The following is a 26379-nucleotide window of genomic DNA, read 5'->3' on the forward strand; positions in this document are numbered from 1 at the left end:
AACATTTTGGACTCACACTTGGGCTGGAGGAAATCATTCCAAGTGTCCGCCTGCACCACCTCCTCTTTCAGGCCTCCCAGCTGAAGGAAGGGTGACCAGTTGAAGAATCATCCCCCCACAGACGGTAAAAATATGTATTCAAAGAGGCCACAGACAAGGCTGCAAATCTTGCTGTGCTTTGTACATACGCTGAGTAGTAGAGGGTTGAAGAGGCTGGTGGTGGAAGCCAGTGGTTGGAAGCCCAGGGAATGGCAATTTTTCTTTCCTAACTTTCCCCTTGAGGAAATATTGCAAAAAGCTCCTTGCTTGCTACTTACAGGGCCTTGGCAAGAAGGGGGAAGTGGGCATGCAGGGCTCAGCAATCATCCTGGAGAAAGGAAGGGGAGGCTCATATAGACTTTATCCACTGTGCTGAGCTTGACTCACTGAGTGGGTGTCGGGCCGCCCGGAAGTGTGGATGCCACCTCTCTGCCCAGGAGCTTGCTCTTTGCTTTTCTCTGCTGCTCCACATCTCACCTCCTTTCAGACTCCACCAAAGACCCATGTCTTCAGATCCCCCCAGCCTCCCTGCCCCACCTTCTGCTCCCCGGTGGTTCTTCTTGTGTGTGTGCTCACATAGCATCTGACCTGGATGCTGTTCTCTATGTGGGTTTTCCAATGTGTATGCCTAGTGCCTCTGCTAGTGAACAGATAGTTTGGGCAGGGATGGAAGTAAGCAAAGCTAAAAGTATAGAGAAGAGAATAAAACAATGTATTATTTGTTACCCACTTTCTGTGGTTCAATATTCTACAGTAATAGCATTGTGGTCAAGTGTGGATCTGAAGCCACATTTCCTGGACTTGTGTGTCAGCTCTGCCTGTGATGCTTAGAGCTCTTTGCTGTATAACCTGGGCCCCAGTGCCTCGCACAGCTTACGGTCAGTAAATACTGGCTGAATGGATGGAAGAATGAGTAATAGGATGAATGAATGAAGGGGAACATGATGTCCCGTAAACGCTGAGAATTCAAGGAGCAGGCCTACCTGTAACATTTGCGGGGCCTGGGACAGGAGAACAACTGGAGGCCCACACGTGGCTTCATCCCACACTATAAAGGGACCTTTCATAAACGTGTTTGGACATCCCATCCTGTATGTTCAAGCTCTCTTCTCATCTCTAGTAAAAAGCAACCCCTAAGCTATCAGCTAGGTCTAGTGGGATGTGGTCTGGGAAAAAGACCTGGGGAAGAGGACCAAACAGGACCTGAAGGTGGACTCAGGGTCATTTGGGCAGAAAACCTGGAATTCCAGGTTCTCAGAAGAGGCAAGAGCACGGAATGTGCACATCCCTTTGCCCTGCAGATTCCCTACCTATGCAGCGGTTCACCCAGATTAGGGTCAGAGTGGTGACCCCACAACAGGTGCGTTCACTTTGCGAACATTCATCAGTCTGTACGCCTAGAATTAGTGCATTTTTTTTGTAGGTGTTCTTCTTTGACGAAATTTTAATGAAGTTAAGTAGGTATATAGACAGCAAAAATAAATGAAAAATGTTAACGATAGTGGAATCTAGGTATTTAATGTAAGCATGTACCTTGTATTAGTCTTTCAATTTCTGTATGGGCTTGATTTTTTAATAATAAAAAGCTGGAAAAATTACAACAGTGGTAAGTACTATAAAGGCAAGGTCAGTGATGCTATGAGACCTCATAACAGGGGCATGGAACCTTAGTGTGAATTAGGAAAAGGCTCTGGCTCCAGTGTGTTTGCCCTGTGGACTCACAGTGTCACAAGTAAACTTGTAAGAATTAGAAAAAGGCATACCTTCTGCCAGGCAGACCAGTCCACGCCAGGGCACCTGGATTGGGAGGCAGGCGCCCTAGCATCGTGAACAAAATCCACCATCATGAACAGCGTCAAGTGGGACAGGACTTGATGAGAGGTTAATTCGGTGAGAAGGAGGAGAAGGAACTTCCCCGGCAAAGGGGTCGCCATAGAGCAAGGTCCTGAGGTGGGAGCGATCATGATCCAGGACTCTCTACTCTCAAGAAAACATGCAGGAGCTTGGTGTGACCCAAGGCTGGAAAGATAGGCAGGGAAAAGAAGATCTGTGAAATGGAAGCACTGAAACTATCCAGGGCCAGGGAGACATGTGAAATCCCTAACCCTAACCCCAACTGGGCTCTGCAGTTGGCTAACTATGATTTGGGGCTTAACCTGTTTAAGCCTCAGCTTCCTCATCTACAAAATAAAAACCATCTATATTAGAGGGTTAAGTGAGATTTGGCAAGTAAATACACGGAACACAATATTTAATAAGTGTTCATAGCATTTCTTCTTCATGTTTATCTCTTCTAGCATTTACCTGGTCATCATTACCATCACCACTGTGTCATGGTAGCTAATACTTACAGCCCATACGATGCACCAGGTACTCATGTAAGCACTTCCTATGTACTAACTCATTCAATCCTCACAACAGCCTTTTATGATATAGGTCCTATTATTGTCCCCATTTTACAGATGAGGAAACTGAGACATGTGGAGTAACTCGGCCAAGAAAGATCACAAAAAAAGCAGCTGAGCCAGGATTTAACTAGGCGACTGGCCTCTAGACTCTGTATGCTTAAAACACTGTGCCGTATTGCTTCCTTCACAAATAAACAAGAGGGGAAAATGCACACATTTAAAAGGCCAGACGCCCCCAAATTTTCCATTCTACGTCATACCAGCTCTAAGATACAGTCTTGGGGCATGAAGCGCCACCATATTACTAAGTTTGCTATGAACACTTTTCTATTTACAAATCCCAGGGGCTAAGATGCTGCTTTGGACCTTTTTCTATCCATTCCAACCATTTCCTCAAACTTGAAGCAAACCTGAGTTGGGAGGAAAATGAAATATGCTCTCTGGAGTGGCAGCATCAATTTTTAACCACCTCTGGCACAGAGTGGTAGAGTTGCAAAGCCTAGGGAAACGTGGATTGGTCATGGGCTCCTTGTATGACACAGGGTTGTGAAATTAGTCCAGGGTTTCAAAAAGTGAAGCGATCTGTTTTCTTTTTTTTTCTCCTCCCAATCTGAAGGCGCCATTCAATGTATCTTACTGCTGGAGCTCAAATGAAACGGAATGATTTTCTTAATTTTGGGCTCTGTCAAGTCAGGGACCAGTTGGAAGATAGAAACATCACTGGCTAATTGAAAAGAAACATTTTAATGTAAAAAGTGTAAACTAGGAGAAGATCATTAACTACAAAAAAAAGGGTAAAGAGATTCTAAGAGGCCCAGAAGCAGGAGGTGCAAAGAGTGGCTCCTCACTCTGGGCTGAGGAAGCGTGGGCAGCGAGGAAGAAGAAGGGGCTGGTGGAAGAAGAAGGCCCGGCAGCCCCAGCCTCCCTCACAGGCAGGGAGAGCAGCACATCCCCCAATGTGGAGGATGCCAAGAAGGGCTGGAGGGACTGGGGATCAAAAAAGAAAGAAAAAAGGCCAGATGCCCCCAAAGTGCACACAAGGCAATGTCTCCGCCCACAAGGCAAAATGCAAACCCCTTTGAAGAGGGTGCACCTACCAGAAAGCGTGCAGTCGGCTGATGGAGAAGAAACTTGCCAGAGGGCAGAGATCTGTACTGGCCTCTGGAAGTGGCCTGCCACTGTCAGGTCTGGGCAGTCAGGGGTGAGAGCCTTGGCCTGGGGGCTCCACTGGAGCTGGTCTGTACACATCACTCAGGTTCCACACTGCATAATAAATAATAGGAGACTGAAACTCTGAAGGGAGGTCTTCCTGCCTCTAGAGCCTTGAAGGATCATTCTACTGTTCAGTTTTGACAAAAGCTAACATTCTGCTGGTCAGCAAAGGGAAATGTTTACAGGGTCTAGCACCAGTATCACAAAGCAGCGCAAAGAAGGGGGATTTGCAGCCAAGGGATAAAGAATTGTATCATACATGAGGCAGTTAGACTGGGTCCTTTTGAGAGTATGTATATCTATTTCTGTCTCTTTAGAAGAAATGCAGGAGTCCAACAGTTATACAGATGCTGCGTGCCAATTTCTTCCTTTGCCACCATTGTGCTCAAATCTCACAACTCGTGTGTGTGTGTGTGTGTGTGTGTGTGTGTGTGTGTGTTTGTAACTGATGTTCTAGGGAGGTGCTCTGCCAATTCTATGAAGCAAAGACTTTGTTTCACTCATCATTACACCCTAGTGCTTAGTATATGGCTCTGCATGCAGGAGATACTCCATGAGTATTTACTGAATGAATGGGTGAATGAATGAATAAGGGAATGCTATACCCTTAACTTACTCTGTGGAATATACTGTGCTATATTCTTGAGTAATTCAAGGAGGTTACACCCATCCCAATTTTGAAAATCAATGGAGGAATGAAGTGTTGGCTGATTATGCAGAGTTGGGAACTTGGGGCTTCACGGGCCAGGACCTTGGGAGTTATCACAGCCTCTCAGCCGGACTGCAACCATCACCAGCCTGGCCTGGCAAAGTGCCTCCTGGAGTATGGCTCATGGATACTCTTCCCTCAGCTCATCTCATAGCTGTTTTCTTCTCATCTTTAAGGTCTGACTGAAACATTACTGCTCCAGAAAGGCCTTCCTCTGACCACCTTATCGTAAGTGGCCTCCTCACCCTGCCCCTCAAATTATTTTTTATCATAATGATCTCCAAACTTTGCTATCCATTACAGTTACCTGGGGACCTTTTACAAATCCTGATTATAATAAAATCCCAAGACAATGTGGCCCTGGACATAAGGATACATATAGGGATACATGGAACAGAATTGATAATCTGGAAATAAACTGTTAAATGTATGATCAATTGATTTTAGACAAAGGTGGAAAGATAAGTCAATGGGGAATGGATTTTTTTTTCAATAAATAGTGCTGGGATGATTGGATGTCCACACCCAAAAAGATGATTTAGACCCTTACCTCATACCATACACAACAATTTACTCAAATGGATCACAAACTTAAATGCAAGAGCTAAAACTATAGAACTTTTAGATAAAAACATAGAAAAAAATCTTTGTAATCTTGGCTTAGGTAAAGAGTTTTAAGAAACCAAAAGCATGCTCTATAAAGGAAAAAACTGAGAAATTGGACTGCTTCAAAATTAAAAGCTTTGTACTTCAAAAGATATTGTTAAGAAAATGAAAAAAGAAGCCACAAACTGGGAGAAAACATTTCAAAAGTACATATCTGATAAAGGACTTATATCCAGAATATATAAAGAACAATGAGAAGACAAATAACCCAGTTAAAAACAGGCAAAAGATAGGAACAGACATTTCACCAAATAAGATATATATACATTAGCTCTCTCTATATATATGGCTAATCATCACAGGAAAAGATGCTCAACATCATTAGGCATTGGGGAAATGCAAACAAAAGCCACAATGTGATACTACTTCACACACACAAGGACGGCTATAATCACCGAGACAGTAACAAGCGTTGGTGGGGATGTGAAGAAACTAGAATCCTCATACATTGCTGGTGAGAATGTAAAATCGTACAGCCACTTTAAAAACGGTTTGATGTTTTCTTAAAAAGCTAAACATAGAGTTACCACATAACCCAGTAAATACCCTCTTAGATATCCCCAAAGAAAGGAAAATATACACCCATGTAAAGACTTATATGTGAACATTTAAAGCAACATTATTTACCAAAAAGTGGAGCCAGCTCTGATGTCAGTCAACTGGTAAATAGATAGACGAAATATAGTATAGCCATATAAGAGAAGCAATTGAGCAACAAAAAGAAATGACGCACTGATACGTGCTACAACATGGCCAAACCTCAAAAACATTATGGTAAATGAGAAAAGCCAGGCACAAAAGACCGTATATTGTATGATTTCATTTATATGCAATGTCCATAAAAGGGAAATTGATACAGAAAGAAAGTAGAACAGTGTTTGCCTAGGGGCTGAGGGTAGGAATAAGGATTGACTGCAAATACAATGGATGTTTGGGGATGACGGGAAATATTCTAAACTTGTATTGTGGTGATGTTGGCAAAACTGTAGCTATACTAAAAATCATTTCCTTGCATACTTAAAATGGAGAATAAAATGAATGGATTTTATGATATATAAATTACCCCTCAATAAAGCTGTTTTATAAAATTCCCAATGTCCAGGACACTCTGAGTCAAATTAAATGAAAATTAGTGGAGTGAGATTAGGCATCAGTAAAGTTTTAACTTCCTCAGGTAACTCCAGTGTGCAGACAGAGTTAATCATCAGTGGTCTATCACCATGCTACTCAATGTGTGGCCCAAGGACCAGCAGCATGGGCACCACCAGCATCTAATGCTGGTTAGAAATGCAGAATCTCAGGCCTCGCCCCAGACCTCCTGGATCAGAATCTGCATTGAAATAAGATCCCTACGTGATGGAGATGTCCATTAAAGTCTGAGAATCACTGCTCTATCACAATGCATTTATCATAATCTTGATTGTTTTATGTATTTCTTAACTTCTTTGATGTACCTCCAGGACAGTTGCTACAACTCCACACAGAATGCCATGTGAATAGAGTCTCAAACCCAGGTCTCACAAGGCAGTGTCCCTGTCTATCTTGCTCACTGCTGCTTTTCCATGCCAAGCAGAATTCTTGTCACATAGCTGGTACGAAATCGCACGTTTGTGGAATGAATAAGCAATTATTACCCTCTACCCCATCCCCCTTTTCTAACTATTGAGCTCCTACTAATATTGAAAACACAGATGAAAGTTGCCCTTCACTAGCTCCCCAGGAGAAGCCTGTTTCCCCCTCTCGGTGACCATGCTCATCCTCTGCTCACCCACCAGGACAGCAGGGAGAGCACTCAGCCTCCCCCTCCCCACCCCCATCCCCAACTGAGTGGGCATCATTCACCCATGGAGGCATCAAACAATTGCAGTTTTCTGCACAAATTAACCAGTTAATACGTAGAAAGTATTCTATTGTTATGAGGGTGCTACTTAATAATATTTTGTGTCTACCTTATGAGGACACACTGGTGAACAAAAACAGAATGACCCCTTGTCCTCTTTGGGAGTTACACTTCACCATGGGAAAGAGACCCTAAGCAAGCGTGAAGATGTTGGCCATCTTTGTATGTTAACAAATGTCAACCTTCTCCTTTCTTAGGTTCACCCACCTAGTTTTCTTTGCTTTTGGTATGCTTCCTAGGGAGAGTCAACGCTTCCTGGTAAGGCAAGACCCAGGGCCAAATGCAGGCCCCCAAATACACAATCTCATAATCTAACTTGCGCACCCTCCCTACTGCATGGAGGCTGACTGTCTTAGTCTGGATTCTCCTAAAGCAGAGGCTGAGAGGAGAATTCCAGTGTAAATAATTTATCAAATAATTTATTTGGGAGGTACCAGGAAACACCAAAGGGGAGCAGGTAAGTGAGGCACAAAAGGAGTGAAGCACATAAAACAATGCGCTATCAGAAATCAAGTCAGACGGGACTGTGGACACTTGGAACACAGCCCCACTGGGAACTATAGGAAGACTACGGAACAAGCTTGAGAGAACTGTCCCAACAAAGGCGCAAAGAAGCCGGAGTGTTTTCCACTGACCTCCCATTTGTTACCGGCTGCAGGCTGCTTCTGGAACCAGTAACTCTCCAGCATTTCAGATTTGCCAAGGGTGGCGGGGAAAACAGAGATTGGCAGGTGTTTAAAATAAGCAGCTTTCCATAGATAGAGTGCATGCCGAGACGTTCAGAGAATATTGGGGAGCAGGCGAATGACAGATTCTTTACCCTGAGAACTAGGGTGTGAATGGACACTTTCAAGTTAGCGACTCACTGGGGCTAACTTGGAGGACCGAGGTATTCATATTCAGAAAGGCCTGGTGAATTGCAGAAAAACAACCTTGCCTGAGAGGCCCAGTCAGTGGCTGGCAGCACGGAGAAAAAGCAAATTGAGTTAAATGGAAATGACATCTCATTTACCTTGCCCTCCGCTCTGAGGGCCACCTTCAGGCCCTCCAAGGAAACATCCAGGGACCACCGGCCTTGACCTTTGTTCTTAGGCTAATGTTACAAGCTTGTGGATGTAGCTCCAAAGCTTATCTGGAATGTTCGCTTGGCACGTGTAGTGTTTGGGGGAGGAAGAGGCAAAATGGGCACTCTGGGGCCCCACAGGGAGTCCAGGACCCAGCCCACGAATAAGGCCGTGACTAAGTATAACTGAAAGATCGAAGTCAGCCAAGCTGTCCTCTCATTTCAATGTGGCAGTCTTCCCAGCTAAGGTCTTTGGTGGCAAATCAAATATTCTATTACATTATTTTCCAATTTCAGGCATTTCCCCAGCTGGACTCTCAAGTGGTATATTTTCCAAAAGTTCAGAAACATTGTCCTGCTCACCAGCTGCCTTGATGGCCTGACATATTGGACACTGACTCTGGGACCAAAACATGTGTGGTCCAAGGACACCATCCTGCTGCCGGCTTATGGCACCGGAGAGATGGTGGAAACACAAACCTCTCAATCCAGCAAACACTGTGACCCCATGCAAACGCCCTCTCCAGGCTTGCTGGGTTTTATTCAGCACTTGTTAGGTGAATGTAGATTAGATCCACCCTAAAAACTTCACTATCTTCCATTATCCAATGAGTAAGATGACAATTTGGCCTTTTCCAATATGGTTATGCAGCATCTGTAAGATATCGCAGGTACTCACATGCAGCGTTTTAGTACCAATTTGACCTGATTAGGTGTGTTGCCAACAATTGGACCTTGAATCCTAAGCAGGTGGTTTGTTCTTCACTCTTGCTGTGTCTCCAGCTCTCCTGTGAATCATTGCCTAAATTTTGGGGGACCACATCTAAGAATAATTCACGTTCTTTAAAGAGAGCAAAGAGGAAGGGGCACAGCTGGAGCCAGAATTCTGCAGCTGTCTCAGGAGCTAGCCTGGAATAGTGGAAAGGAACTCGAGGCAAAGATTCCACACCCATTAGGCAGTGTGATGAAAAGTGATTAGCATTTAGCACAACCATGGCAGCCTTTAAATTCAAACAAGCCCCTGCTCCCAGCTCCCCGTAAACTTGCTCAGTTTCAGCTCTTCCTGATGCTGATGTCACTAATTGGTGACACAACTCATTTCCGAGTTCTCCCACCTCCATTTCCTACAGCCCCTGGATTTGATCCTGGAGGGATGGATTGGTGTGTGAGGCTGAACGGAAACCAATGAAAGTGAGACAGGAGAGGGGCACAGGAAGCAATGAAGATGGAGTTGTAGCTAATCCCCTTGAATCCTGAGGACATTTAAGGCAATCTGGACCGCTATAGGCCTGGGAATTTTGTGACTGAGGCAGTGCTTCTTCCGACGGATTGGTTGGGTTGAAAGGAAGTGCTTGTGTGTTGGTTGACACCAGACCAGTGCTGTTTTTATTCTGATGAACAAGGCATGGTTATTAATCACTGAACCAAGGCATTGTGGAGTAAAAAGCTTGGTCTATTCTCATTCTCAACATAGGAACCACCTTTACCACACTCAGGAGGTGGCGAGCCACCACCGCTGCTTTAGTCAAGGGCAGGAAGCTCAGCTACCTTCAGGGGCAAGGAAGGTTAAGATCAATGAGTGAAATGGAACTGAGTCTAGAACAACAGGGAGAAGTGGGGTCTGAGGAAAACTGAAAAACACGTGTTTCATTGAATGGGAGCAGCAGTATCTCCAGTCAATTGTTGAAATGCAGAATGGAGGTACCCTGTGTGTGTGTGTGTGAGTGTGTGTGTGTGTGTGTGTGTGTGTGTATGAGAGAGAGAGAGAGAGAGAGAAAGAAGGGGGGGTGGAGAGAGAATGCACAATCATCTCAATTAAAAATTTTTTAGAAACACCAAACTTAAAGAAAATACTGAATGAGCAGAAAACAGCCATCCATATATAAGTGATGGTCCACCGGCCACTGGTTTACAGCCCTGGCTTAAGCAGATAACAGGGATCACATCGCATAAAGCAACCCGCTGCATATATCAGCTTCCTTCATCTCTTTACAAATTTCTTGTACTCATTCATCTTTTTAACTCATTGAAAAATTTGTATTAAGCACTTCCTATGCTCTAGGCATAGTCTTCTCCGCTAAGGGTTACAAGGAATCCCTGGGGATAAACCAGGGAATAAGACAAGCTTTCTCATGGACAGTTCATTGTACCTGTTGGAGGATAATTCCCTCGTCCTGAAAGTCTTCTCTTTCTAGATCCAACAGCCCATTTTCTCCAACCCTTCCTAAAGTATTAGGGTTTTCTTTGCATTTCCAGTTGGTTAGTATCCTTCGGAAAATGTGGCAAATCAGTGTAAAGTACTAGTTATGGAGCCCCCTTCTGAATGTGTTACAATTCACAAATGTTCTTGAATACTTTGCTGAACATACGTGAATGTATCGCCGTTCAGTATGCCTCCCGCCATCTAGGGCTTATCTGGACTGTGCAGCAGGCACACATCTTCATTTGTAGGAATCTTGAGACACAGAGTGCTCCATGGACGTCTCTGCGCGCAGCAACTACAGTCTGTTTTCATATCATTCATAACTTAATGGAGCACAGGATACGCTCAGCCTGGCTTGTTTGCTTTCTTGCGCCTGCATTTCCAAAGGTCACAGATTTCATGCCAAAGTGCCACATGATACAAGTATTTCCAGGAACACGTGAGGAAAATAACATTAATTGCCTGAGACTCTAATTGGCTTTAGGACAGTAGCCAGGCCAGTGGCTGGGAAAAGACACCCCAGAACAGCTGTCAAATACAAACCTGGCAGAAAGGCATCAAATGCCAAGAGCCCTTCCTGCATGACACTGACATTCCACAGGCCCACACAGACCCAGCGATGAGAAAAAATCTCCCTCCATGTGGTGATTTTCAAACTCACTTAATTTCAAGTGGTTTCCATGGAACACGCCAAACATGCCCCATTTCGGCTCTGGCTGGCAGTTAGCTACACTTAGAGAAGCAAAACCCCAAACCTACTAGTCATTAGCTGAGTGTTTACGAATGTACACAATGATTAGGCCACAATTACATTATTTCTCCAGACTTTGCTAGGCATTGATTTTTGTAATTAGAGATGATCTGGAGAGAACCAAATGTAAATCAACAACCTCGATCTGCCAAGAACAACATGCTTTAGCAATCATACAGACATCCTCGAACGGCTGTCCTATTTCTCTCCTATCTGAATATTCATTAGAGATTGGGCATGAGCTCTGTCCCTTATGGTAGGCTTTCACCTCTTGATTAGATATGAGATGAAAAAGCACAGGCCTGTAAGAACTGTGAATGTTGGGGGTTAGTCATCCCCCGTCAGGGTTTGTCTTCCTGGAGGAAAACCAGGTTGAGAACTGGGAGATCAGGATCTGAATCTTGAATCCTACTGCTTAACTGTGACCAAGTACCTGAACCATGAAAACGATTTTCAGGGAGATTCAAGTGCACATATAGAAGTGACCTGAAAAATATGAAGCACTACACAAAAGTATTAAGCTGCTATCATTATTGCAGTTCTGGTTCCCAGAAACCCCTATTCTAAAATCTTAACGAATAGTTTCAACAGTCTCCCACCATGTTCTTTCTTCTTTTAAAACTGGAACTACAAGATCAGTTACCCAAATTCAATTTCACTCTCTTTCACAGGGTGCAAACTACAGATCCATGGGCTAGATTGAGCCCACAGATATTTTGACTTGCAATGTTGTGTTTGTTTCTTTTTCCTTTTTTTGCGGTACGCGGGCCTCTCACTGTTGCAGCCTCTCCCGTTGCGGAGCACAGGCTCCGGACGCACAGGCTCAGCGGCCATGGCTCACAGGCCCAGCCGCTCCGCAGCATGTGGGATCTTCCCGGACCGGGGCACGAACCCGTGTCCCCTGCATCGGCAGGCAGACTCTCAACCACTGCGCCACCAGGGAAGCCCGTTGTGTTTGTTTTGTTTTTTAAATTGCCATGCTTGTCAGCATTTTATATATGGGATTTTTCAGATTGATATTTTCACTGGGTATTTTCATATGTAAGTTCAAATTTCCTAGTTCTGAGGAAAAATGGGAAGATTTGGCAATATTGGCTTGGATTCCCTATAGCTGCAATTGCTAGAGCCAAGGGGTGGCTGCCCAGGGGGTGTGTACTCTCCATGGCCCCATGGTCCCCACCTGACCTGCCTGCCTCACTTACGTCTTCTGTCTAAATCCCATAGACATGTGGATGTCAACTCCTGCTTTTCCCTTTATTTTCAGAGACAAATAGCTCTTTAAAATATTAAAAGAGAGAAAAGCAAGAATACAGTGATGCAATGAGACTGAATAACCAACTTATTGGATATTAATAAATATTAATAAGAGCAGAGATATCAAACGGCTGCTATGAGAAGCAGTAGAGCAAAGTGGTTAAAAGTCTAAATAAATTACTGAAGCAAGGTCGAATCGTGGCTCCTGCCCTTACTAGCTTAGGAGAGTTATTTAAGCTCAGTTTCCTCCTCTGGAATATGAGAATAATAATTATCATTTTTAGAATTCATTTAAATAGCAAGGATTTACTAAGCACCCACTATGTTCTAGAGACTTGTGTAGGCACTGATGATGCAACAGTAATCCAAACAAAATCTGTATTCATGTGGTTTACATTAAATGAGTGAATCCATGTTAAGCATGTAGAACACTGTCTGGCACAATAATAAATTCTCAGTACGTGTTAGCTATTATTATCGTTATTATTCACAATATGCTGTCTGCTCAAAGGGATCCTTAAATCAGGAATGATAAACCTGTTTAAGCTTGGATTTTATTTCCTGATAATAGCTACCAGAAATAAATACAGTGTTAAGAATGAGTCTGAGGCCTTGTCTAAGCTCAGCAGAAAGGGGTGCAGGGATTGACTATGGATGTCTGACTTGGGCTGATGTGTGCGGAAATCTGCCTGGAGGTTTTGCCATCCTGGGTTAAAGAATCCCTAATTTCTATAAATTAAATTTCTATAAATGTAAGTGTCTCTAAATTTCTGCCTCTCTCGTCTGTGTTGACAGTCTTTCTGAGACTTCTTGTTCAGGGAGAGACAAAAATTCAAGAAAACTTTTCCAAGTTTTCTCTTTTCAGCAGGCAGCTCACAAGGGCAAGGCCATGCTCTTCTGCTCTTGCAGATGTGCTGAGAACATGCAAAGCTCAAAGGGCTACCAGCCTGCGATTAGGGAGGATTTGAAGATGTCTGTTCCAATAATCAGCTCTAAAGCTGAACCTCTCAGAGCTACAGACCCAATTCAAGAGAACTGAGATACCGGCTCGGGGAGGGTACATTTCTCTTCAATAAAATATTTAAAAGTAAAGAAAGAAGGAAAAGAACATTCCCCTTATCAAACCACAAAACCCAAGAGTTAGCCCTTGGCAGGCCTAGAGGCTGAACCCCTTTGACACAGTGCCTCTGCCCTCACTGACGGCTCAGGTACATCTATTCTCATGCAATTCCAGACTAGGCAACAGTGAAAAGTCACTGCAGGTTTCCTCCTTCCCAAACAAGCCCATATGTACACTTTGCAAACTCCTGAGGGGCAAAAAAGGAAATGAAACCTCTCCCAACAATATTAAATGTGAACCTACCGTACTTCCCTGAAGCTTGCACCTGCCGCCCGAGCCCAGGGCTCCTCTCTGTTGTCAGTCAGAATCACACATGGCAGCCAAGTTCACAGGAACAAAGACTTCGTAGTCACGGGCTGCTGATGGGAGAGGTCACCGCGTAATGAAAGAGACGGATGTCTGGGCCTCCAGGTTAAAGGTGAACAGACAAGGTGGTATCCTGTTATTACCAGACATGGGCAGTAACGTTGGAGGGCGACCCTGCACGGCAGCTCAGATGTGGTCTCCTGGATCACCTCCCCTGACACCAGGGATGCGGGGTGTTTGAAAATGATTCTTGCCAGGCTGCTCACCCATACATCCATTATAATTCCAGAGCATCCCTATTGTTCCTGTTGGGGTAGAACAAAACCAGTGTTATGCCCAGGTGGGGATACTGGCCGTATTCCTATACAACCTTATTTATAAAAACAGGTGGTAGGCTGTATTTGGCCTATGGGCCATAGTTTGTATCCCCTGATCTAGTGCAATAAATCACTGATGAACCTGCATTGAGTATAAAATAAGTATGTTCATTTCCTTGCTGCATCTCAACAAGGACTAAAAACAATAGTAACGTGTGGGGATTAGAAATCAGAACAGCAGGGAGGGAGCTAGGTCCTAGAAGAGGGCCCAGGGCACTCCTAGGATTGGCAATGTTCCGTTTCTTAGTCTGGGTGCTGCTTACACAGTAAATTACTTTGTGAAATTTCATCAGGCCACCCACTTAAATCTGAGTACTCTTCTGCACGCATGTTATATTTATTTATTTTTTAAATAATATCTTAAATATATATAATATTTATATATAAATTTTATTTACATAAATAAAATAAATAAGGGCTAAAGAGAGAAAGCCAAGCATCCCTGCCTGCTAGCTTTGAGCTCCTGTAATGACAGCTGATGAAAATAATAATTCTCCACCAATTCCGAGTATAGACCTAGAGGATCAGCCATACCACCTGCTGGCAAACAGAAGCTAAAGTGTGGCTGTTTAGTCTGTCCATTCCACAGATAAAGTATGCTGATTATGAAATGACCTTTGAAAACAAAGAGACCTGGTTTCTTCGGCCTCTATGAGCCTCTGATTTTTCATCCCTAAAATAATTGCGTCTATCCCACAGCTCTGTTGTGAAGGTTGAACTAGATAATGGATATGAAATGCCTGGTATTAGTTAAAGCCCATGGTTAGTACCCAATGAACGTCAGCTAACTGAAAAAAGAGCATAATGTAAAGGAGGTGTGTTGGGTCTCCTTCATTTCCCCCCTCATCCCTTCTCCATCCATCTCTGCCCCCGTCCTGAGGTCACCCAGCCTGGGCCATGTCACTGGGCCCACTTGCCTTTTCTGGCTTCCAGTATGAGAGTGGAGGCATGAGAGAGAGTCAGGTCAGGGCATTTGTTTCTCCCAGTTCCTCCAAGCAGCATTCTTCAACAAAATGGGTATAAAGCATCCCTTTCTGCACAGCTGCTTCGTCTTCAAGTCCCCAGAAATGCTCCTCCCCTTGCTTCCTCAGGCCATTGGGAGGTAACTGCTCCCTGCTGATGTTAATTCTGGGGTACCGGAGTATTCCTGTGGTTTCCCCCACAATATTTCCACATCTTTGTCCTCTGTTTCCAGGACTCTGACTAAAGCATCAACCACACATTAGGAAAGCGAATTCAAATACGAGCAAGGCAGGAACATTTCTGAAAATAGTAAATTGTGCTTCCTTTTGGCACACCTATGGGACTTGGACAAACAAGGGCTATTTTTCTTTAGGCCCACCCAGCACACAAAGGTTATAAGGCTTTGGTTGTCAAATCCGGGCTTTCTTGCTTCGGTAGTTCATTAAGTCTGAGTTTGTTTTTCAGAAACGAAAAGAGCAGTTACCAGCTAACCTAGACACACCATTTATTTGGGCGAGGATGCTCAGGGAGGTAGGCTGGGGCTGGGAGCCGTCTGGCTTGCAGGCAGTAGTGACAGGGGGTTCTGAGGGGGCCTGGGAGCTCACCGCACTCCCAAGAACAATACATCTGGGGAGTAGCTGTGGATGCCAAAGGCCTGAAACATCAACCCTGGGGCTTTTGGAACCTTGGCAAAGAGCTCCCACTCCAGGCCTGCTGGGGAAGTATCTGAGCTGCCTTCTTTAAATGCACACGTGGGCCTGGACAATGAGTCCTATAGCAGCGACCGTGATGTGCTGACAACTAGAGGCCTTTCTAGTGAGAACAGTTGGGTCCATGTAAGCCCCCTCAGGATTTCCGTATGATCTCAAGGGAGAATAAAGTGCCTTCTACACCATAACTCGATATGCACAGGCTGTACTTCGGTGTTTCTGATTTTTTTTTTTTTTTTGCGGTACGCAGGCCTCTCACTGCTGTGGCCTCTCCTGTTGCAGAGCTCAGGCTTCGGACGCACAGGCTCAGCGGCCATGGCTCACGGGCCCAGCCGCTCCGCGGCATGTGGGATCTTCCCGGACCGGGGCACGAACCCGTGTCCTCTGCATCAGCAGGTGGACTCTCAACCACTGCGTCACCAGGGAAGCCCCAGTGTTTCTGATTTTGTATGGCTTGAATTGGGCCCCTACACTGCATCTTTAGCGTGTACTCAGGGATGCCTATGTGAGTAGTCCAGTGAGCACAAGGCACTACTATACTTATCCCCATTTTACAAAGGAAAGAAATGGAGCCTCTGAGAGCCTAGCCTTCACCAGCTCAAGATGTTTGGGGTCTAGGCCAACAGGTTCAGCAAGGAAACCTAAACAAATTGCCCTTTCTGTATACATGAAACACATTTATACTCACTTTGTACTCACTTGAGAAGCTCAGTTCTTATTATATTCTGGGGAATCCTGCCCAAATCCAAATGTTTGCAAAATTCCAAGAACTAGGCTACCTTCTACTTCTTCCTTCACAGTCAAGTAAACTGGAGCTCTGTAGCTAGAACAAACTTTTCCCCAAGTGCTTATTAGGTAAGACTGGTCTGGGGCACTTAATCTGTGAAGATGCTGAGCAAAACCAAGAAATGTTTCCCATCTTGCTGTTAAGCACCAAGCTTAGAAAAATCAAGGAAAACAATCAACGTGGCCACTCACAAAGTCAGCAAAAACGTTTATCTAGTTAATCTTCATCATGGCAGTACAGTCACAACATTAGTGTCAAATGTATCCAAAGAATAAATGTAAATTACAGGTACAAATCAATTTATGTGTTCACCACCAATTCCACTTGCCTCCGCATACACACTTAATAGGTGCTTGAGGCTTATGAATAAATAGTTACTGGTCTTCAGAAAGATGCAGGTTTGCAAACTGAGATCCAAGATAAAACAACAACAACAACATAGCATTATCGCAGCACCACAGACATCAGGAAATGCCCAAAGAAGTACCGGGAGCGAAGGTTTCAGTACTCCCTGGGGAAGAGGGGAAGCATCAGCCTGGATGCTCACTTACTCTTTCTACCGCTTTCTGTTGCGGAAGGTAGGATTTTGGAGGGACTCCCAGGTAAGGAATGAAGCCAGACTCACTTCCATTCCAAACTGCAGTGGAAACGGATTCTCTTTCTTCTGTGAAATGCGAAGGGTCTTAGGAATTTCCTTTCTGATGCCCTGGAGAAAAGAGAAACGTTTTAAAAGAACCTGGAAATGCAAAGATCTTAGAGTCAGGTAAAATGTCTTGGACAATTGTAACTAAGAGAGTACCCTCTGTGTGAAACTGTGTAATACAAGTATATTTCCCCCCAAGTTCACTTTTCAATTATCTTTGTCTTTTTGGCTGCTTGAAGACAGACGGAAGTAACTGGCTTTCTCTACTTTAAGAAGTGCTTACTTAATTTTGACAGCAGTTTCCTTTGAACTGTTAATAAAAGTCACAGGCATTGATTGGGTTCAGCCTTCCCACCCTCCCTTTTCCATCATTCCCTCTGTCCCCCATCTAAACGTATTTTTTCAGTTTTCCCATGATGCTTATCTTTAAGTATCATTATGGTCCTAAGAGTCTCATTAAGCAAAATGCCTGAGTGGGGGTGGGGGGGAATTCTGATCAACTGAGTGCCAATGAAGAAAAATTTTTAATCTTTCAGATAAAAAAAGATTGTTGAAAATCTTTCTCTTAAACGTTTTTCTTCCTTCCCTCCTTCATTTCACTCTCATTTCTACAGTTGAAAAAGAACATAATTACCAGCACACAAATAACCAAATTTATATATAGATAAATTAATATAAGCAATCATGACTTAAGCAAAGGGGGTGACACTGTATCAGGTTTCAGATTCATGCAATGATGACTATGATGTGGCACTAAATTTAGCTCTGAGCTACCTGGCAGGCAAAGCAAAATAAGAAATAGATCCGATTTGCTAATTAAACAAAGCAAAGTAGTTCGTAAGGAAAGATGAACTCTTGGGGGAACATGGGCCACTAAAATCTAATAATAATGACCTGAAGGAAAGGTTTATGTGACTATTCCATTTGTGAAGTTGGACCCATCTGGTTTCACATCATTGAACCACTGTGATTTTGACAGAATGAAACCTTTTCCCCTATCTTCCCACCCACCCCCTCCACACAGTTTTTTACTTGATTTTGTTAACTCTTTTGACTAGAAATTGAACCTATTATGAGATTGTCTTGATTTATAAAGGTAGACAATGGCAAATCAGTGAGATTATGGTTCTACCTCCACCCTCTGTTAACTGTCCCCCTTTTTGAAAACAAATATCTTGGCTAGTTTGACATAGCAACCTTGACATAATCCTCTGAAAAATCCTTCAAAGATCACTTGATTATTCCAATATTAGTCAGAGATCCAAAGATGAGTCAAGAATGAGAGTACCATACTGGTCTGAGGAACGACAGGACTAACGCAGCAAACTCTATTTTCTAGGAAACTTTAAGTGCCGCAGGCTGATTTTTCTGATTTTCAGATTATGTATTGCTGAAGGAGATCATAAATTATGCTACAGTAAGGACCAATCAATTCTTTTCAACTCATATCCAAATCTCAAATATTCAGTTTCATTTTCCCCATAACTAACAAACTGTCATAGAAATTCACTATCTTAACATCTAGACTTTTCTCTTGCATGCACTAAAAGCATAATAATCTTGGTCAGATTATATGCCCTGATTTTTAGTTTATAGCCTGGTGAATGCGTTCATATGCCACGTAAGTGTTCTTCATTCTTCTGTAATACTAGCCCAGGAACTGTATACCTCAAAAGGTTCCTGTCTTACTTTCTTTGCTTAAATTTCATCCACTGTAATGCCTTTAATTTCTAATTTCTCTCTTTAATCTTTGGGGTTTCTAACTTCTATCTTCTAATCTTTAACCTTTGGGTTTCAAAATCTGTCTTTTGAAAGGCAGACCTTCTCAGCTACTACAAATGGACAGCTTTCATATTTTAATTTGGAATCACTGGAAAACCAATTATATTTAGTGGAAAAGGCACATGACCCATATTTGATTCCTGGCTCTCCCCGTTACTGCCCACTCATGGAATATATTCAAACTTCTTAGACTTTTTTTCTGAACCTGGAAAATGGGTATAACAAAACTAATGCCTCCCCATTAAGATGGATGTGAAGATTAAGTATGCACATATAAGAAAGTCTGTCAACCATAACTTATTTACTTCTTTTTCATTGTGATTATTAGGCCAAAGTTGTTTTCTGAAGATAAACACAGACAGTCATAATGATAACAGGAAACTTTATGGAATGCTTACTATGTATCAGGCATTCTACTAACACTTACTTATTTGAACCTCACAGCAACCCTAATGCAGTATTATTATTATTCCCATTTTTCAGAAGAGGAAACTGAGGTTCAAAGAGAATAATAAACTTGTCCAAGGTCACACAGTCAGTAAGTAACATAGCTGGGATTTAACCTAAGCATTAAGCCCATAGGCTCTTAATCATTTTACTGTATGTCCTCAGCACACAGCTGTGGTAAGTACTCTATATTGGGGATATTAATAAATGTTATACACATACAAAAAGGATTCCATCATCAATTAAGTTTAGGAAACACTCGATTAGAGAAAGTGAAATAGGTTTCTTGACTGAATGACTCCTCAGATCCTTTAGCATGCACTGTGAATCTCTAAAAATGAACCATGGTGGGCAGCACTTCCTAAGACCAAATTGAATCACCGCTGTTTCTTCATGAGCATCTCAAAGGACTATTTGCACAGAACACATTTTGACAAATATAAGTAGCAATGACATACCACTTGAGGGTATGAGAGACAATCCTTTGAAGTAGCGGAGACAAGTGTACAGTAACTCCATTTATACATGATCCCCATTTTATATATGGCCTAACACATTAATTGGGTTACCCAAAGTAAAAAAGGTAAGCATTGCAACCCTCTTCCAAACATGCATGTGTAAAGGATGCTTTTGACTTAAAAGAGTTACAAGATGTATATATATATTTCCTCCTGAGGATGGTTCTCTAAGGCTGACATTTAGAAAAGAAAGAGGCACACGAATGAGCTGAGCTTTCACACATCTTCCTGGCGGGAGATACTATAGATTATGCCAGGGCAGGACTGAGGGAGCTCCAGAAACCAGTTGCCTGCAAGTGATTAATGACAGCAAGGTGATCCGTTCACCCGTCCCAGGCACTTCTCTACCAGCGCATCTGGAATTACCTCCAGGACATATGGACAGAGAGGGAATGAGAATGGTTCCAAATCACTTAGAGTCTATGATACCTTCACAGAGACCCCTGCCTACCGCCCAACCCCCACCGCCCATAAATGAATCTTTGCTATTGAATTCTTCAGTTTCTGTTACTACTATCAACTTACCATCACTCTCAACTCCCTCCCCACCCCCAACACACATACGTACTCTACTCCCAATCAGGGAGGAATCACGGTCCAGCTGCTACTAGCTTAACAGAGAAACTAAAATAAAACAGCTTAAAAATGCATGGATCTGGTCAGCTTCATTGAGTTGCAAACCAAAGGAAAAGGTGGTGGTGAACAAATATTTGACCTACTTTTTAGGACCCCATGGGGCCTTATAAGCCACACTGGATGTGGCCCGCCAGGCCATTAGCACCAGCCCTATACCATCACTCAACCCATCCCATAATATATGGCTACCCTGAATAGTCACAGTTACGTTAGGACATTACACTGAGGTGAGATGAGTACTTCCAAAGTCTGGAAGTCCATATGCAGTGGATGGTGCGACCATCCTCATCTGCATTTTTGGACACATGATGCCACTCCTCTGAGTGACTCAGATAACTAAAGGGCAGATTTTATTGTTATTATTCTCATTTCTTCTTTCAGTCTTCTCAGCCATCCAGGTATCTCTTACCTGAAGTACTTCACTTCACTCTTTGACCCCCTCCTTGCCTAAGCACAGTTTATGGACCCTCCTCTCATATTCTAACCTTTTTTTTTTTTAAAGAACAGTAAAGGTATACCTGGAGATCACTCTCAAAATAAACACTTTCCATTTAGCATTAAAATGGCTCAAAAAACTGCTTCTCCCTGCATGGTGTCTGCTTACGTGGATGCAGATTGGCACCTCTGGATGGAATCGATGAATCGCTTCCTTGCAGTACATTGTAGGAGATCAATGGTGTCTGTAATATAGCATTTGTGCCCTGATGCTATTGAGTTTACCCAGGCAAAATGCCTTGAGCCTCAATAAGCCTTGTAGGAGTGCTATGAACCAATGGTTTCCTGAACCTACTGATGAATCTGTTGGGCACATTACTTCAGAGGTTGAAATAAAAACTGACTCCAATGCTGAAATAAAATCTTTAATCTTTCTAGAAGGATTACAGAAGCAGCATGGAGAGAAAGTAAAATAATTGGATTGGAATGGACACTTTTGGTTAACTCTGGTGTCAGTTGGGTCCTCTGGAAAGTAGATGCTAAGAGTGAATCAGGAGCACAGAAGAGTGACTGGAAAGTAACACTTGTGAAAGGAGAAGGGAGGAAGCAGAATCAGACAGACACCATCTTGAGACTGTATTTAGGACACATGATGCCACTCCTCTGAATGACTCAGATAATTAAAGAGCAGATTTTTCTGGCAGCGCTACAAGACTCTGCAGAGTGTAGATTGCACTTTAGAGGAGGCTTCCACTGGGCAGACAAGGTTAAGCCCTGGTACTACTGTGCTGCTCAGTCATTGGCTGGGGCTACTCTGCAAAGAGCTTGATCTTGGTTCAAAAGCTAGGGTCGACTGAACACGAGGTAACAGCTGGAGGCTATCGGCTAACCACACATCTTGCAGTTAAGCAAGGAGTCCTTCTGGAAGGGGGATCTGAATTAGACATGTCTGCTCTGACTCTCAATGTGCATTCCATCTCTTCCTCATTGTGGAGCAGATAAATGATTGGAGTGAATACAGAAGAGCCTCTGATTACGCACTCTCAACACTGGAACTCTCACTGACGCAAGCTGCTATAAATGGGAGCAAAGACACACAACTGATCAAAGGCACATTAAATATGGCTACAAAAGGCATTAGTGGTCTCTCTGACTTAATAATAGAATCTTTCAGAACTGAGCCTACTTGTAAGTAGAGGGGCTTTCTACATATAGCCTATGGATCAAACAGGCCAAACTGTGATCTGAAAACGTTTCATTTTCACCCTGGAAAAATCTCTTCCAGGCCTTTCCTATGGTATCACTAAACTCAAGCTACACCATCAGACTATCACCTCCATTTTCAAACCTTTGGATACATCAAGGTTTGGTTGAATCCTGACTTTTATTTCTTTATATAGGCCACTTTAATGCCTATAGTTGCCTTTCAACAGGAATACAGAACTTGCTTTAAAATCACAATAAACTTTTGTAACAAGTCATCACCAAACGTTCTTATGGCACCACTGCTTCATCGATTACATCCAGCAACTACAGAGGCAGCCTCCCATAATTCCTGGAGTGTGGCAGCTTGGAACTTTCTGTACTAATTCATTTTGCATTAGCACTTAGCAGCAAGAAATCTTGATTCCTGGCACAGAGAAGTAAATTATTTTTGGAGTACTATACTTAGATGCTTTGAGTTTAATTACCTTGTAATTTCCCGGTCATGTTACTACCATGAAGTTACATGATTTTGCAAATTTATTTACAGCCTATAAAAAGAAAATGACTTAGGAAATGAATGTTGCTAAATTGGTCCCTTGCAAGTAGCTCTTTTGTTGTTGTTTAAAAAAAATAAAAAGCTTTCCTACCTGAAAATGTGAGCTGCTCAAATGCCTACTCTCTCAAAAGTCAAGAATCCAAACCTTGGGTTAAAGATGTCATTAAAGTAAAGGGGTCAGATATAAGAAGAACAATCATATCAGGGCCAGGAGTATGGTCAAAGTCTGAAATATTGGTAATATTTAGGATCCAAGGTCAGAGGTTTATAAACAATTCACAGTTTTGTTCAGTGGAAATGTACAAAGGTCTGGGATGACCTGAATATTGTACTTGGTAGATACTATTCTATGCTATCCATAGTATATTTATATAGCGTAAGGGAATTAAGTGAGGCACTATTTGTCTGTAGGGCAAGTCAAGACTGTTTCCTTCCTTTTTCACCCCAACCTGATTCCTACCTCCCTAGGATCAGTAGCAAGAGACTTGGCCTCCAAAAAATAGAAGAGTTGCTGAAACTTTAGGATACTGATGGACTGACTTTCGGAGGGGATAAACTTTCATGTCACATGTGGCATGGCCTCACTTCTCTTTCCTCCTTTCACCCCAAGGAGATGGTAATAGCCTAGGGCTATTCCTGCAGGGCCTGGAATCTGTCTCTCCTTAAGTGCTCTCTTTCCTTCCTGGTGGGTAGCTTTGGAAGGGAACCTAGGGCAGCTTGGTCTAGCTCCATTGCCTACTGTTGGTAGATGTCAGACATCTCTTGTCTCATGGTGACTGAACCAGAATCCTGTGTTTGAGCATTTGGGATATGGGGTTAGAGTCAGAGCCATCCTCACGACCTATTTTATCTGAGTCTGATTGGGCTTAACTGGTTTTGGAAAAGGAAATTCACCTTGGTCAAGTATCTTACTAGAACTCTGCCTTGGTGTTTAGGTTCAACCATAATGATACTAGGCATCCTATCACTAATAACTATCCCTGGGCATAACTCTGTCATGAGGACCTCAGGGGGAAAATGGGTGGCTGGCCCAGGGCAGAATAGTTATGTTCCTGGGGCCCTTGGCTGTGGAAACAACATGTAGAAAACTAGACTTATCCCAAAGTCCAACAGCCACTCATTGGTAGATGATCAATGCCTACGAAAATATGCCTTATTTTTCTCAATCTGTATTTTCTCACTAGGGACATTTTCCTCTTCCTTTGCCTCTAAACTTTGGCCTCTTCCTTTTCACTACTTATTCCCCCAGAAGTCATACACTACTTTTTCCCCAAACCTACCAGCTACTCCACATTATTTCTTCTTTCTCACCCTTAACTTCCAGGCTCTATTCAGCTGCTGATCATCCTACAAGTTTCTTTCTTCCCAAGCAATATCAGGGACATTTTTACAGCCCATCTGAGAGCAAAGAAAAAGGATGTGCTTATCGGTGAACAAAATGAGTTTCACCATCAACCAACAATTGATTATTCTGACTGACACTGACCATTTTCTGACTGAAATGTTTAAAAGGAGCATTTCCAAATTTTCAAAAACCTTTTAAGAGTACAAATCCTACTTTTAAATGACATTACATGCTTTTAAAAGTTCCTAAATATTTAAAAAATGACATTACAGGATCCAAATGTTGCCAAAAATAATTTAAAATAAATAAGTATTTTACACATATTACTCTATTTACTCTTTGCCTGCATTTCAGAAACAGTAAGCAGTCAGTACGCGTATTAAATTCTGGAAACAAAAAGGCATGGCATATTTAGCAGCTTGATGTTTTATTAAAGTTAAACCAGCTGGTGGCAGTTTGGTAACTGAAGCTGTATCCCAACTCACTAAAAAGTCTGTACTATTGCACTGCACTCAAGGCAAAAGAGCCGTCATGTGAATTTAAGCTCCAGGCAGAGGTTATGTAGTTCTTGTTGCCCTTCAGGCTAGAATTTTATTTGGGGGGCTAAGTTTTATACATGGCTGGCTATACAGATTTTGTCATTTCCGCATTTCTAAAAATTAATTTCTATAAGATTATGTTCTCCTAAAAAAGTGTAAATTCACTGAATCTCTATTTTGTAGTAATTGTTGTTACTAAGGACCTCAGATATGGATGCCAAAGACAAACCTAAATATGCAGTGATAGAAATTATGATGAGACGGTGTTCCTCAAGGACGAGGAGGTAGCATCCATGCAGCCAGAAAAGCTACAACGATAGTGAATAAGCCATGGTCTCTTCCATCAAGTTGAGCCCCTTTTAAGGGATATATATGTGTAAGCATTACACTATATTAATTTCGTATGCTGCTATAAAGCACTATGGAACTACAGGGGAGAAGCAACTAACTTTGCCTAGTTAGTTGAATGGCAGGTATGGATGATGTTAATGGTTCAATAAAGGCCCCAGAGAGGGGGTGACATTTAGGCTGAGCGTTGACATATGGATTGAAGAATGCCATGTGAAAAAGCAGGGAAAAGAAATATGTACCACAGGTACCAAACAAGAGGACTAGAAAAGGTCTGTACAAAATGTTGCAGTAGTCTATTAGAAAAATCTATCAACATTCCCTGCTCACGGTCCCTTCTGGAAAGGCTGTCCTACACTCAGCCCCTGGAAGGGACAACCCTGTGTACCTGCTACCCGTTTAGTGAATGCTGATCGGATCAAAGATGGATGCCTTATCCAACACATGGTTGTTAAATAACCAATCAGACTGTCTTTAGAGAATGTGAACTAACAGACCAGAGATACTTCAGCTGGAAAGCTGAGACATGAAAAGCCATATTGTGCCCCCTGTGGTGACTATCATAGGCCATATGCAGGGCAAGAAAGCAGGGGGAGCTGGTCCACATGTAAACAAGAATGAACAGAAAAGGCAATCATGAAAGAACTACACAGAAAAAGGCAATGATGAAAGAACGACATGAATTTTGTTTCCTGTCTTCTGATGGTGTATTAGTCAAAATATACCAGGTTATACTATATCAGGGGAGGGCAAACAATAGCCCTTGGGAGAGTCCAGTCTAGGGTCTGTTTTTGCACAGCTTGAACTAAATTTTTTTTTTTTTTTTTTTTTTTTTTTTTTTTACCATTTTTAGGATCATAAAGGAGGAGGAGGATCAACTACCTATGTGGGCCCCAAAGATTTTATAGAAAAATATTTGCCAATCCCTGCACCAAATCTTTGAAGCTTTTAATGAGAAAGGTTCATTCCTTACTCATGCTCTCACCTTGGAGCTTTGCTCTGAGTCCCCTTGTTTGGGAAAGGAGGCTGAGAGAGCAGGCACCGTGCTGAATACTGTTACACGTTGTGGCAGAGGGAAAACACTCCAGAAAGTCTTGCACCAGTGATCAAATGCTTCAGTCTGGAAGTGACCCACATCACAACCATGCAAAACACACTGGCTGGAGCTAATCACACAGACCCAGCCAACACAAGGGGAGGTACAATCCCACCACGTATCACAAAGGGAGAGAACGAGAAATATTTGACCAACAGTGCTAAAGATTAAAACAGATGCCTGAAAATAGTTGTATCCACCCTGGAACCACTTTTGAATAAGGTTCTGTTCCTTAGAACAACAAAAGGACTTGAATAGAGGAAAACCGCCAGCGAGGAGCCATATAAAGTTAGGAGGAGTCAGATTAGGAAGGGTCTTATATGTCATGCTAAAGAGTTTATAGTTTTTTCTGCGTTCAAT

The 26379-nt window shown here is 42.8% G+C and overlaps 1 long non-coding RNA gene across 2 annotated transcripts in view; it reads right to left on the reverse strand.

Annotated features, from left to right (window-relative positions):
• LOC132431729 (uncharacterized) overlaps nucleotides 1–26379 on the reverse strand; it is a 77725-nt gene that overhangs the window by 26019 nt on the left and 25327 nt on the right. The window contains exons 2-3 of one of the 2 annotated variants that reach the window (XR_009520790.1): nucleotides 17094–17174; nucleotides 13569–13936 (exon numbers count right to left, since the gene is read on the reverse strand). This is a non-coding gene — a long non-coding RNA (uncharacterized lncRNA). Of the gene's footprint in view, nucleotides 1–13568; nucleotides 13937–17019; nucleotides 17175–26379 lie in introns of both variants that reach the window. The other variant, XR_009520789.1, reaches the window with a different exon arrangement.

Source organism: Delphinus delphis, chromosome 10 (genome assembly GCF_949987515.2).
Source record: "Delphinus delphis chromosome 10, mDelDel1.2, whole genome shotgun sequence".
NCBI classification, from domain to species: Eukaryota; Metazoa; Chordata; class Mammalia; order Artiodactyla; family Delphinidae; genus Delphinus; species Delphinus delphis.